We start from the raw sequence: 12901 nt of genomic DNA, 5'->3' as shown, positions 1-12901 counted from the left end.
GAGGTAGGAAGTTCTTTGCTTCTTCTCTTGATGCTAGCAGGTTAGACGCAATGTGTATGTTTGCTACAGAGAATTCAAAATTTCAGTGTTGATTACCACATTAGTGAGGCAGAGACAGTAGTTTCATGTCCTCTGGAGTTAGGTGATGATGGCATGACCTGAAAGCCTATTGGCTTTCCTAACTGAAAAAGTACTTCAGCCCTTCCTGGATCATAAGCACCCTTCCCCTGTATTGCAGCCTTTTCTGCTTTGGCTATCTGGAGGCCTTTCTTCACTGCACTTGTATGTGCCATTAACAGAAAAAGAAGCTTAAAGACGGTGGTCAGGACACTGACGTCTACCAATAGTTTAGTATTAAAGCCAGATTTGTTTGTTTAAATTGGAAACTTTATTTGTGCAGGACACCAAATAGGATGCATGCATGGTCATGACAAATAGACAGAAATACGCAGCTCAACATCAAATAGTACTTTAGTTTAAATGAAAGAAAATCTCTTTAATGTTATGACAACATACTCCCAAGGAATCTCTTCTTCAATTAGTCATACATTTCAATAAAATAAAGGATTATGAATTTAAGTGTAAATCAGCTTGTGAGTTCTTAAAAATAAAACTCCAACTCTGTTAATCCATGCCAGTTAAAGCATTGTAACTAGATTTCCAAGAAAGCGCAAAGGAAATGAGGTAGTCAGTGACCTTTTTTGCTTAACCAGTCAAAAACAATGGTTACTACAGTACAACAGGCAAGCAGTCCAGTTGACTCGTCTAGGACAGGGTCCTAAGTTGCAAATTGTACTCAACACTTATCATTAGTACATCACATTGTGGTCCATGATGTGGCTTTATGTCAAGACATACCACCATTTGTTACAGAAACACATAGATAACCATTGTTTTTAAATATATATGTACATATGTACATAGTAAAGGGCCAGGTATACTTGCAAATACAAAAAAAAGGTCCAGGGGAGGAATTTATAGGAAGTAGTTTGGGGTGCACTGGGTCACATGGGGCTTTCCATGATGAGATGCTGGACCAAACTGAAGAGAAAAATATTTTAAAGGGCTGTCTAATTCCATGGTAGCAGCCTGGTTTCTGGAACAAGAGCAGTAATTGGGTACACTATAAATGGTAACCCCATTCTGATCATGGCACCATTTATATCATTCCATTGCAAACGGGAGAGCATGACACACCAGTGTGAGATCCTTGGCATAATTAAGTGTTTCAGAAATATCTTGTCCAAATGTGTAGCTAGTACCACATGGTGAAAAGCCCCATTCACCATTGTCCTCTGGGTCTGACCATAAGAGATCACATACTGGGCCCTCATGAGGAACTTCTTGTAAATGATCCAGAGCTCTCACATGATCCACTGTATCTATGGGTGGAGAGAAGCCACCATGGAGGCAGAATATCTGTCTACTGAATCTGTAAGTGAAAGACAATGAAAGAGGTCTGTAAAGTTTTCCCGTACACTGGCATTTCCATACTTCCATAGACACTCATCAGAAAATCTGTATACCTGTGTGATCTGCCGTCTTTCATAGTTTCCTGGCAGTATTGTAATGTGCTCTGGATAGTGCACCTTTAATGCTACTAGAAGAGCCACAGCCTCCACAGAATAATAACCTGGGCCTACACAGTCACTCATGAATAGGTAGTTTGTGTCTGGAGATTTCCCACCAATTCTGAAGAGTTCCATAAGGTCACAAAATTGAACATGTGCATCTCCACAGAATGCAAACCTTTTGTACATTTCTTTGGTAATCTTAAAAATTAATTTATTCAGATTACAACTCAATTGTTCTCCCATCACTTGTATCCTCCTGTTCTTCCCTCCCTTCCACTCTCCCCTAGGTCCATGATCAAAGGTGATCTCCTCCCCCACTTTGTGGTGACAGGCTATCAAATCTCATCTTAGCAGCCTGCCTATTCTTTCTTTGAGTGCCACTAGGGCTCTCCACCAAAGGTAGGTCATCAAATATGGGGCACCAGAGTTCATGTCAGAGTTAGTCCCTGCTCTCCACATAACTGTGGAGAATGTCCTGTCTATTGCCTATATCAGAGTAGGGGTTTTGTGTTTATTACTTGTATTGTCCTTTGTTAGTGCAATATTTTGAGTAGTCACCCCTGGGCCCTGATCCATCCATTATGATCTTCTTCTTTCTAAGATGCTCTGGTTTCTAAGATGCTCTGGATCCTTCTATTACCACATCTCCTATATTTCTCTCACCTAGAGTCCCAAGAGGATGTCCTCACAACTGGTCCAATCTCCTGGTAAGTGAAAACTTTCATGGGACATGCCTTTTGGGCTAGTGAGTATATACCATGTAAGTCTTTCTGCTTCTGGGTTAACTTGCTCAGTATGATCGTTTCTAATTCCATCCATTTGTCCATAAATTTCAGGATTTCCTTGGTGTTTTATAGCTGGGTAGTATACCATAGTGTAAATGTACCACAATTTCATTATCCATTCTTCAACTGAGGGCCATTTTGGCTGTTTCCATGTTCTACTGTTATGAATAAGGCTGCTATGAACATGGTTGAGCATATGTCCCTGTTGTGTGGTGGAGCATTTTCTGGGTATATTCCTAGGAGTGGAATAGCTGGGTCTGGATGAAGCCCTATTTCCAGTTGTCTGAGAAAATGTTACATTGATTTCCAAAGTGGTTGTACAGGTTTGCACTCCCACCAGCAGTGAAGGAGTTCCCCTTTCTCCACATCCTTGCCAGCATGTACTGTCATTTGAGTTTTTGATCTTAGCCATTCTGATAAGTGTAAGATAGAATCTCAGAGTTGTTTTGGTTTGCATTTCTCTGATAACAAAAGATGTTGAGCATGTATTTAAGTGTTTCTCAGCCATTTGATATTCCTTTGTTGAGAATTCTCTTTTTAATTCTGAACCCCATTTCTTAATTGAGTTATTTGGTTTGGTGGTGTTTAATTTCCTGAGTTCTTTATATATTTTGGATGTTAGACCTTTGTCAGATGTAGAGTTGGTGAAGATCTTTTCCCAGTCTGTACGCTGTCACTGTGTTCTTTTGACAGTGTTTCCTGCCTTACAGAAGCTTCTCAGCCTCATGAGGTCCCACTGTGAATTGTTGACCTTGAGGCCTGGGCTATTAGAGTTTTGTTCAGGAAGTTGTCTCCTGTGCCAATGTGTTCCAGGCTCTTCCCTACTTTTTCTTCTGACTGATTTAGTTTCTCTGGTTTTATGTTGGGGTCCTTAATGCACTTGGACTTGAGTTTTGTGCATGGTGACAAATATGTGTCTAATTGTATTTTTCTACATGTAGAAATCCAGTCACACCAGCACCATTTGTTGAAGATGCTATCCTTTTTTCATTGGATAGATTGGGCTTCTTTTTCAAAAATCAAGTGACCATATGTGTGTGGATTTATTTCTGGGTCTTCAATTCAATTCCATTGATCACCTATTGCTGCACCAGTACCACGCTGTTTTAATTATTGTTACTCTACAGTACAGCTTGAGATCAGAAATGGAGATTCCTCCAGAGGATCTTTTATTGTATTGGATTGTTTTAGGTATTCTGGTTTTTTTGTTTTTCCATATGAAGTTGAGAATAGGTCTTTCAATGTCTTAAAAACATTGTGTAGGTTTTTGGATAGGAGTTGCATTGAATCTGTAATTTGCTTTTGGTAAGACAGCCATTTTTATTATGTTAACTCGTCCAATCCATGAACAAGGGAGATGCTTTCATCTTCTGATGCCATGTTCAATCTCTTTCTTCAGAGATTTGAAGTTCTTTTCAAACAAGTCCTTCACTTGCTTGGTTAGAGTTACTCCTAAATATTTTATATTGCTTGTGGCTATCGTGAAGGGAATAGTTGTCCTAATTTATTCCTTTGAATGTTTGTCCTTTGTACATAGGAAGTCTACTGACTTTTTTGAGTTAATTTTGTACCCAGCCAATTTGCTGAAAGTGTTTATCAACTGTAGGAGTTCTCTGGTTGAATTTTGGGGGTGACTTATGTACACTATCATATCATCTCCAAATAGGGATAATTTGACTTCCTCCTTTCCCATTTGAATCCCCTTCATCTCCTTTTGATATCTTATTGCTCTGGCTAGAACTTCAAGAACTATATTGAAGACATATGGAGAGAGTGGGGAGCCTTGTCTGATCCCTGATTTTAGAGGAATTTCCTTGAGTATCTCTCCATTTAATTTGATGCTGGCTATTGGCTTGCTGTGTATAGCCTTTATTATGTTTTGGTATGCACCATGTACTCCCGGTCTCTCCAAACTTTAAACATGAAAGGGTGTTGGATTTTGTCAAATGCTTTTTCTGCATCTAAGGAGATGATCATGTGTTTTTTTTCTTTCAGTTTATGTATATGGTGGATTACATTTATGGATTTCCATACATTAAAACATCCCTGCATGCCTGGAATGAAGCCTACCTGGCCATGGCAAATGATATCTTTGATAGGTTCTTGTAATCATTCTACGAGTATTTTACTGAGTATTTTTGCATCAATGTTTATGAGAGAAATTGGTCTGAAATTCTCTTTTTTGTTCGGTCTCTGTGGGGTTTAGGTATCAACATGACTGTGGCCTCATAGAAAAAATTTGGTAATGTTCCATCCGTTTCTATCTTTTGGAGTAGCTTGAAGAGTATTGATATTAGCTCTTCTTTGAAGGTCTGGTAGAATTCTGCACTGAAACCATCTGGCCCTGGGCTGTTTTTGGTTGGGAGGCTATCAATGATTGCTTCTATTTCTATAGGAGAAATAGGATGATTTAATTTGTTTATCTGATCTTGATTCAATTTTGACAAGTGGAATCAATCAAGAAAATTTTCCATTTCCCTTAGATTTTCAAATTTTGTGGCATATATACCTTTGAAGTAGGATCTTATGATTCTTTGTATTTCTTCAGGGTCTGTTGTTATGTCTCCCCTTTCATTTCTGATTTTGTTGATTTGCTTAGTGTCTCTCCATCTTTTAGTTAGTTTGGCTAATGGTTTGTCTATCTTGTTGATTTTCTCAAAGAACCAGCTCCTGGCTTTATTGATTCATTGAATTGTTCTCTTTGTTTCTAATTTATTGATTTCAGCCTTGAGTTTGAATATGTCCAGATAGCTACTCCTCTTAGGCATTTCTGCTTCTTTTTTTCCTAGGGTTTCCAGATGTGTCGTTAAGTTGCTTATGTGGGATGTTTCCAATTTCTTTATAAAGGCACTTAGTGCTATGAATTTTCCTCTTAGCACTACTTTCAATGTATCCCACAAATTTGGGTACGTTGTTCCTTCATTTTCATTGAATTTCAGGGAGTTCCTTATTTCTTCCTTCCAGGTGTCATTAAGTAGAGAGTTGTTTAGTTTCCATGTGTGAGTAGGCTTTTTGTTATTTCTGTTGTTGTTGAAGTCCAGCTTTAGACCATGGTAATCTGATAGGATACAATGTATTATTTCAATCTTCTTGTATCTGTTGAGGCTTGCTTTGTGACCTACTTTCTCAACAGTTTTGGAGAAGGCTCTGTGGGGTACTGAGAAGAAGGTATAATCCTTTGTGATTGAGTGAAAAGTTCTGTAAATATCTGTTAGATCCATTTCATTCATGGCATTGGTTAATGGTGTTATTTCTTGGCTTAGTTTCTGTTTCAATGACGTATCCTTCAGTGAAAGTGTGGTATTGAAGTCTCCCACTATGATTGTGTGGGGATCAATGAGTGGTTTAAGCTTTGTTAACAGTTTTTTTTACAAGTGTGGGTACCCTTGTATGTGGAGCATAGATGTTCAGAATTGTGATGTCATCTTGGTTGATTTTACCCTTGATGAGTATGAAATGTCCTTCCTCATCCCTTTTGATTAATTTTGGTTGAAAGTCTATTTTATTAGAAATTAGAATGGTTACACCAGCTTGCTTCTTGTGACCGTTTCCTTGGAATATTTTTTCCCAGCCTTTTACCCTGAGGTAATGTCTGTCTTTGTGGATGAGATGTGTTTCTTGAAGGCAGAGGAATGTTGGGTCTTGTTTATGCATCCACTCGGTTAGTCTGTGTCTTTTTATTGGAGAATTGAGACCATTGATGTTGAGAGATATTAATGACCAGTGACTGTTAAGTCCCTTCAATTTTTGATGTTTGTTATAGTCGGGAGTGTGTGAGGTTGTGATTTTACAATGGTGTAGTTATCTATTTCCTGTCTAGTTTTGGTTGTTACTCATCCCTTTGGGGTAGAGTTTTCCTTCTAGTAACTTTTGTAAAGCTGGATTTGTGGATAGGAACTGTTTGGATTTTTTTCTGTCGTGGAATCTTTTGTTTTCTCGATCAATGGTTATTGATAGTTTTGCTGGGTATAGTAGTCTGGCCTGGCATCTGTGTTTTCTTAGGGTTTGCAGGACTTCTGTTCAGGTCCTTCTGGTTTTCATGGTCTATGCTAAGAAGTCGGGTGTAATTCTGATAGGTTTGCCATCATACGTTACTCTGCCTTTTTCTCTTGCCGTTTTTAATATTTTTCTTTGTTCTGTATGTTTTGTCTTTTTATTATTATGTGATGGGAAGATTTTCTTTTCTGGTCTATTTTATTTAATGTTCTGTAGGCCTCTTGCATGTTCCTATGCATCTTCAGATTGATGAAATTTTCTTCTATGACATTGTTCAAGATATTTTCTCAGCTGTGGAGTCAGGTGTCTTCTCTTTTCTCAATGCCTATTAGTCTCAGGTTTCTTCTTTTCATAGTGTCCTTGATTTCTTGGATGTTCTGTGTCAGGAACTTTTCAGATTCATCATTTTCACTGATGGCTCTTTCAAATTCTACAATTGTATCTTCAAGTCCTGAGATTCATTCCTCCATTTCTTGGATTCTGTTAGAGAAGGTCATCTCTATGTTGCTTGCTATGTTATCTAAGGTCTTTCGATCACGTTTTTCTTCTATGTGTTCATTTATCATAGATTCCATTTTCATCTTCAGATCTTGAACTCTTTTATTGATCTACTTCATCTGTTTGTTTGTATTTTCCTGAAATTCTTCCTGTGCCTCTCTATATGTCTCTTTTATGTCTTCAACCTGTTTGCTTGCATCCTCCTGCAGTTGTTTACAAGTTTTATTCGTTTCTTTTATTATCATATTCCATACTAAGGACTTGAGATCATTTTCTTGTATTTCGATTATGTTTGGGTTCTCAGGGCTACTTTCTTTGGGATAGCTGGGATCCAGAGATGCCGAACTGTTTTGGTTTTTGTTGTTTGCATTCTTACACTCTCCTTTGGTAATTTTACTGTTTCTGGTGATGGGACATAGCTTTTGGTGTTCTTCACTGGTCGTTGAGAGTAGATAGTTGGTGAATGATTACAGGTCATGTGCCCTTGCCTATGGGGAGCAGGGAGTTCTTCCCTGGAACAGGCAGGTGACCTGGTTTCCACTCCTGGAGACTTTGCTATATACCTTAGGCACCAGGGTGGGTCAGCAGACGTAGGCTTCCACCTTGTCCCTTTCACATTAGTGCTATGATGCAGACCAGCTGTTTTGGGACTCAGACTGTGGACAACGAGCTCTGGCTGGGCAAGTTGCTCCCAGTTGCCTACACTTCCCTCAGCCCTGTAGTCAAGACCTGACCCAGATCAGACCCACTGAGCTATGGGCAACTTTTCAACCAGCATATAGACACCTCAGGTATGTCCAGCCTTTCCTGAGAGGATGAGAGATCCTGCCATGGCTATGGGAACTGATCCTGCTAGGTTCTGTCTGGTGGAGTCTGCAGGATTGGTATGCCATGGTCCAGAGACAGGGATGTTTCAGACCACAGGCTTTGTATGCTCTGGCTGGGCAGGTTGCTCCAAGCTGCCTGTACTTCCCATGGCCCTGTAGTCAAGACCCCACCCAGGTCAGACCTTCTGAGCTGTTGTTGCCTTTTACACCAGTGTATAGACACCTCAGGGGTTTCCAGCCTCTCCCAGGTGCGTGGGAGATCCTGCCGGGGCTGTGGGCACTGTCTAAGCTGGGTTCTAGCTGCTCAGGTTTGCGGGCTAAGTCCCCTCCATCATCGCATGAGCCCTCACTGGGCTAGGTGGACCCAGACACCTGTGTTTCCACGTGGCCCCCGGGCCCTCCACAAATTGGCATGGGGCAGGTGGAGGGGGCCAAAGGCAGATTCTCCTGTTTCCCTGAGACTTCCCCAGGCCAGGGGCTCTGGTGTACCACCATCCCACACAGTGAATTCATGCTTTATATGCAGGCTGCATGCAGACCACAGGTGCGTTCCGTTCGAGCATCTGGAGGGTGGACCCCTCTGAGTATCCTGAGTGAGAGAGTAAGAAACATCCAATTATAACAATACACCTCAAGTATATGCTCTGTAAAAATGTGCCTGCAGGTCTATACTAACTCTGTCCAGGCCATGGTACAGACTGTTGCTGCATTAATTCAGGAAATTTTTTTCCCAACACCAGCAAATAGGGACTGAACCCAGGGTCTCTTGAACACCAGGGAAATGCTCTGTCACTCAGTTATATTACCAGACCCCTGCCCCAAACTCTCTAAATCAGAAGACCACTCACATAAGGTGCCCCATTAGCATCAGGCATTTGTGTATAGGGGAACCAAAGCAGTTTCTATGACCTTCAGTGTTTCAGAGATCCATTTTGTACAGTGAATTTGATTAAATAAGGTCCGGCAAAGGATCGATTACTTTTTTTCTTTTAAAAAGATCACGTGTAACCTAAGTTTTGGGTTCTAACATAGTGATGCTGAGGTTTGCTGAGGGTTTAAGATCAGTATTCACTTGTCCATGCTACTGAATCCCATTCTCCCTAAACAGAGTAAAGTGGAAGCCTCCATTCAAGGATGCTCTTAGGAGATATTTTCATTTTGTGTTTCTGAACAATCACTCTGTTTTGACAGCTTCTTTCATGTGTGTTAAACATATCTGACCCAGGAAGGCCAGACACACCCCTTAGCATCCCAGTAGTATTACAAGTGTAATGCTTGAAGAACAAGACATCAAACTAAACTCTGCCCAGGCTTTTGGTTTTTACTGCCTTAGGACTTAGGCTGTTCACAAGGGCTAGGTACTCAAGACCCTGCGGGCCACCTACAAGGAATGTCCTTAGGTTCATAGGCCACCATGTTTATTCTTACCTTGCCCACAAATCACTGAGTTTGATCATATAGTTATTGAACAAATTAGAAGCAGCAGAGTAAAAGGATATCGATATAAGTGATACAGATACAAGCTGAAGCCCAGATGTGGAAAGAAAAACTCTGAACTGTAGAATCAGGCATTCTAAGAGCACCATGGGCTGAGATAATTTCATGGATTCGAGAGTAGTGTTAATGCTCAAATTCCTCACAGGAACTCAAATGCATGCACCCCACCCTCGTGTCATCTTACCCACTAGATAATCATATAATACCTGGATAATTGTGATTCTTTCTCTATGGCAGAGACAATAGTGAAGGGCATTTAAGAAAGACTCCCCCAGGATAAGCAAGAAGTCAGTGTTAGCTTGAGATGCCTCATGGATTCAGTTGGATGTATTTCCTGTGAATGCTGAAAATCCAATGCTTTACTGCAAGATTTATCTGAGACAGGAAAAATTAAAACAAATACTGTTTGCTCATGACTATGAGATGTGTGTATATACAAACATATGTTAGTAAATGATGTCAGCATATGTGTACATGTAGAAGCATATAGCACTGTCATGTTTAAAGGCAGTACATATGGGTGTGCTTAAAGAGCTTTGCTAAATCTGTGATTGGATAGGTTTTTAAAGTACAATGGTTCAGGAACAAGATGTGGGAATCTGCCTAGACCTTTGCTCCTGCTGCTGCTTTATAATTTATGCTGTTTGTCATAGTTTCTTTATATGTACAGAACAGTCCTGAGGATAATAGGCAAATAGTGAGTCATGACTGTGGACTAGTGAAATTAAGGAGGAGAGGAGGGTAGGGAGGAACATCTCTGGAGTCTTGGGTCTCTACTCAAACAAAAATGAAACTGAGGCCAGTGTGGCTAGACTCCTTACAAGAAATCTTCAGAGTGTTCAGAAAGCCTAGATTTGGATGACAAAAGCATTTTGCTGCCCACCCCCGCCCCCCGGAGTCTCACTTATTTCTCAGCCTGTCTCGGTACAGCTGACTGCACATGGCCCAAATTAGAAATCACAGCCTTTTCTGGGGTAGAACATTCTTCTGGATCTGACCCTGATTTCCGAAGAAACCAAACACAGATGACACACAGCCAGACTAGCAATATATTCACCACTACTTCAGAGTGATCCCAATCAGTGAGGCCCCCACCCTGTTTTGGTCCACATCTCATATACTCTCATCTCAGTCACGAAAGCTCCCCAGAAGCAGAGTTAAAGGATATCGGCTCTTGTGCAGTACTCTCCAGACCAGAATGACTAAAGTGTGGAAGCTCAAAGCCCTACCTGCTGCTCTGCCTGCCCCTCTAGCACCCCCACCCACTCCTCTTCCCTTGGGAGCCCACACATCCATGCCTCCTACTATATTTAGAATTGACTGCTAACAATCATTACCACTCCAACCTAATAAATGAAAATCCCTTTTACTCCTGCGTTACTTACATTAAAGGGCACTAAGAATTATTTTTAGACTTAAAAAAAAATAGCAGTTTGCTGGTGCTTGCCATCCAATTTGTAACAGATTTCCAGAGATTAACAGTTGCTAGCCTTTTGGTCACATTTGTGATTACAAAAGTAATTCTGCATTCCATCAGGATAGTCAGCACCAGGGACAAAAATAGCCCTGCAATCTGGTTGGGTAAGGCTAGGCCACCAGGCTTTGCTTTCCAGCTGCTGTTTTAGTGTTAAGAATTGTTGGCCTCTTCTAAGCCCTGATTACCAGGCAGCACCCCAGAAAGCTGGGTATCTGATGGGCTGTTAGGTCCACCAAGACTCTCAGCTCATTACAAAACAAACCCTTCCACAGAGTAAATGAAGAGAACCATTGTGTCTGGTTATCTGGCCAGATTTTAGAGCCAAGAACCCATAGAATGCAAGCACTTTTGAACAAGAACTTTTGATAAGAAAAGTGTTTTGGGGGAGGAAAACACCCCTATAGCCATTTTGGAGCTGGCCTTTATTTTCATGTGGAGAGGCCACTAACTAACTTCTAAAGAGGGAGAGACTCCAGGAGGAAGCACAGCTCAGCACCTAGACTTGATTTTGCTTTCTGGTGGAACCTGGCTGTGTCAATCTGGGGATAGGATGCTGCAGTGAGTCACAGGTCATAACCAGCTCTAATTGTCACTGCAACTGACTTATACTGGTCATCCTGGGAGACTGTTTCTACTTCTAGAAACTGGTGAGAATCCAGGATCTCTACATCCCTGTGGCAGATATTCAGGAAGTGCCCACACTATCTCAGGGAAAAGCAGCAGGAAGTTTACTCAGCCTCCTTTGAGGAGTGCTCAGTGCTCAGTGCTAAGGCCTTGCTCATTGTCCCTCTTGTGCTATTCAATAGACAAAGGTACTGGTGGCAACACTTTTGAACCTATAATGCAAAGCCTTCTTTGACCTGTCAGCAACCACCCATGGGCTCACAGATCATTTTAAACATGCATGAGTGTGTGTGTGTGTGTGTGTGTGTGTGTGCGTGCACACACACACACACACACACACACACACACACACACACACACACGCGCGCATGCTTTGGTTGCTCCTTCAGCCAGTGCCCTAAGGGACCCTCTCTGCCCACCTTCCCCTTCAACCTTCTTTCCTGCTGTCTTCTTCATGATCTCTGACTTTTCTCACTTCATAGAAAATATACTTTTCATTCTACTTATTTAAAAAATTAAAAATAAATTTATCATTAAAAACTTGGAAATAAGGTAGCAATCACACATTGAAAGTGATGACATTTCAGTGAGCTTAACATTGGATTTTACACTTTCACTATTAGATATATTTTTATGCACTTATCTACCACCAATAATGAAATATCCATGACAGAGTTAGAGCTACAAAGGCAATGACCTCTATATCCTCCTTCAGAGATCCTGTGACCTGCATTCAGTCCTTCCTTGTGTATTTTTTCCAAACAGATCAAATAGATAACATCTTCCATTGATGAATATGGATTTTTTTTAAATCATGCATGTTAGAGTTGGAGATGGGGCAGGGATCTTAATGGGTATTAGCACATACCCACAGTATAATCTGAGAAACACTGAGGTAAGCCGGATGGTAGGAAGAATCCCACAATCAAGCATGAACTAGGAGCATGATTGAGAATTCCCAAGCCACACGACATGAATATCTCAGAAACTCTTGAGGAAACAAGCTAAATATGTTTAACGCACTATTTTCACACCTCACCTTGCTTATGCCCTTTTCCAGATAATCAGCATTAAATTCCAACAGAACATCCCTTGGAAATTCTGGTCCTACTGAGTTTCTCTGCTTTGGAAATAAGAAAACAGAGGCTCAAGGGTCATGCTGACTTGGCTGGGGCAGCTGCTCAGTACTGAACCATGATGTGCTCATCCCCATTGGCACTCATAACTGGAATGATGTCCTGGCCCATGTGATCCAGTCTTGGAGCCACAACACACTGGACAGCCCTGCAGAAGAAGGAAATCTAGGTTCCTTCAGTCTCTCAAAGGAAAGCAAAGAAGATTAAAGTGGCCACTTCAAGCCCCCTTTTCTTACTGTCCTGATTTTGTATCAGCTTATGGGTTTTGAAAGTGAAATCAACCCACAACATCTCCTTTTCCAGCCCAGGGAGCTTCAGTGTCCCTCCCCCACCCCCAGTGTACCCTACATCCCTGAATGGTGTCACCACACATCTTTCAAGAAATCCCTGCAATCCTCTGGGCTGTTTCTGATACAATACTCACTCTGTTGTTGTTTTGAGAATGTATTCAAATGCCAGATGAACTTGTTTGACATAGATGAGCTGT

General features: G+C 41.1%; 1 pseudogene across 1 annotated transcript; it reads right to left on the bottom strand.

Moving 5' to 3' along the window:
• Positions 1–369: 369 nt before the first annotated feature.
• Positions 370–1913, bottom strand: LOC311589656 (serine/threonine-protein phosphatase 2A catalytic subunit beta isoform-like; annotated as a pseudogene). Its single transcript has one exon. The product of its transcript is annotated as a serine/threonine-protein phosphatase 2A catalytic subunit beta isoform-like (transcript).
• Between the last annotated feature and the right edge of the window lie 10988 nt (positions 1914–12901).

This window comes from Acomys minous (genome assembly GCF_964271855.1).
Source record: "Acomys minous genome assembly, chromosome: 18".
NCBI classification, from domain to species: Eukaryota; Metazoa; Chordata; class Mammalia; order Rodentia; family Muridae; genus Acomys; species Acomys minous.
Note: the sequence above shows the minus strand (reverse complement) of the source record. Positions and strands in the feature narration are given on the sequence as shown.